This window comes from Dermacentor silvarum, chromosome 1, assembly GCF_013339745.2.
Source record: "Dermacentor silvarum isolate Dsil-2018 chromosome 1, BIME_Dsil_1.4, whole genome shotgun sequence".
Taxonomy (NCBI): domain Eukaryota; kingdom Metazoa; phylum Arthropoda; class Arachnida; order Ixodida; family Ixodidae; genus Dermacentor; species Dermacentor silvarum.
The window spans coordinates 442123283-442125262 of record NC_051154.1 but is presented as its reverse complement, the minus strand read 5'-3'; the positions used below and the strand labels follow the sequence as shown (position 1 = coordinate 442125262).

Here is a 1980-nt window from a genome sequence, read left to right as displayed (position 1 = left end):
CTCGTTACTACGCGATCGCTTCTACTCTCTACGATTCGCTGATGACCCGACATCATCCGTATATTCGCGCCCTCAGCGCGGTATACCGTGAGGCTCAGTTCTTTCTCCTCTGCTCTTCAACCTCGCCATGTGCGTCGTTCACCGCGCCCTCGAACCGTTAACCTCCATCCGCTATATTATCTATGCAGATGACATAACCATCAGGTCTTATCTACGTTCGCCAGGATACATACAAGACGGCCTGCAGGACGCCCTTGCTACCGCTTCGGCTGCCACCAAAACAATCGGGCTTTCTTGCTCACCCGCTAAATCTGCTCTCCTCCTTGTCTACCATCCGCGATGGCAACCCCCTCGCCTAGCACTACTACTGGATCGTCATCCCATTCCTCTAGTAAAATCCATAAAAATTCTGGGCCTCCACATCCAAGCCGATGGCGGAACCTCTTCAGCAGTCCGGCACATTCTCCAGCCAGGGGAACAAATTCTACACCTAATGCGTCGCGTCACTAACCGGGTTAGTGTCCTACGCGAATCTGAACTTCTTCGTCTTCGTGACGCACTCCTATTCGGTATTGTTACCAGCTCCCTGATTTAACTCTTCGCCAACAGGACCTTATTCGCCTAGACGCACTCGTACGACAAATGTAATCTCGCCGGTTTGACAGGTAGAGCATCTAACTGAGCATCTACGCTTGCGCATAAAAAATAGGTTCACCCCCGGCGGGACTCGAACCCGCAATCCTCGGTTTAGGAGACCGATGCCTTGTCCATTAGGCCACGGGGGCGCTTGGATATGTCTATGTGCATTTTTGTTTTCCCTGTGCAAAAACTCAGGTCCCGCGCGAACGCGCTCGTGCCACTGCTCGCGTGTTTGTCGTCGTCTTCTTTTTCTTCGAAGGCTGGCTTGTTGGCGTGCCTCGGATATGCGTTTTGAGTATATTATAGTTATCAACAGACACCGTCTTCGAGATCGGTAGACTCCCAGGTAGATAACTGTGGTGAAACACGACGATGATGACGATGACGACGACGACGACGACGACGACATTGACTACCTGTGTGGCGCCTCGTGCTCAGCAGAGCAACGCTGAGTCGAGGTGGCTACTGTAGTTACAGCGTGCAGGAAAAGGCTCTCGCGAGAAACCGTCATGGCTGCATGTGAATCCCACTTGCAATACAACACGTCGTTCCGCAGAGACGTATGCCCGGGTGCTTGCAAGGAAAGAAATGTGGGGTGAGCTGGGCGTACCACATCTTTCTGCGTTTTCTCTTATCCCGTGCACTTTCCTAGTTTATTGGGCCAAAACACTGCGGACATAAACGTGTAATGAGCGCTTGTTCGTGGCTTTTTTAAGTGTGCGTCTCTATTTTCTAACTCATTTCATTGTTTCAATCTTCGTTTCTTATCCGTCCGCCTAGTGTCCTATACAATGCGCAATGAGGGAGTTTAACGGCAGGGAAGTTAACAAAAGGCGAGCTTCTGGTTTGCTACCCTGCACTGGGGTGGGGAATATTGGGTTTGGAAAGATGACAATGTTCGAAGACTTAACTGCAGTACTCGTTAGCGGATCTAAAGCACACTGGATCGCTGATCAGAGCAGTTTGTGTCGGAAGGGTCAATTCAGTCTGGGGAGGTTCGCAGGAAGAATGACACCAGGAGCCCAGCGTTCCAGACTTGTGGCAGCATCACGGTGGGCCTGCAAGAAAGATAGACGATGAGTTTATTGAATCAGCTGGCTGTCACATTGTATATATAAAAAACATACATGGAAAAAGTGGAACACACGAGCTCCTACTTGGCAATGCAACGTTTAGCCGCTAAGCCACCACGGCCGGAACACGTAATATGGAATGAAAACACTCGAGACACTAGTGTGGTGTGAAGTGTCCCAGAGAAATAATATACAGCAGCACGGTTCCAAACGAGTTCAAGGATTTTCATTAGAGTAGATTGGTGAGCAACAAATATGGTTAAGCTTC

At 49.9% G+C, this 1980-nt stretch overlaps 1 non-coding gene across 1 annotated transcript; it reads right to left on the bottom strand.

The window, feature by feature from the left end:
* Nucleotides 1–712: 712 nt before the first annotated feature.
* Nucleotides 713–785, bottom strand: Trnar-ccu (transfer RNA arginine (anticodon CCU)). Its single transcript has one exon. It is a non-coding gene; the product is annotated as a tRNA-Arg (tRNA).
* Nucleotides 786–1980: the final 1195 nt, after the last annotated feature.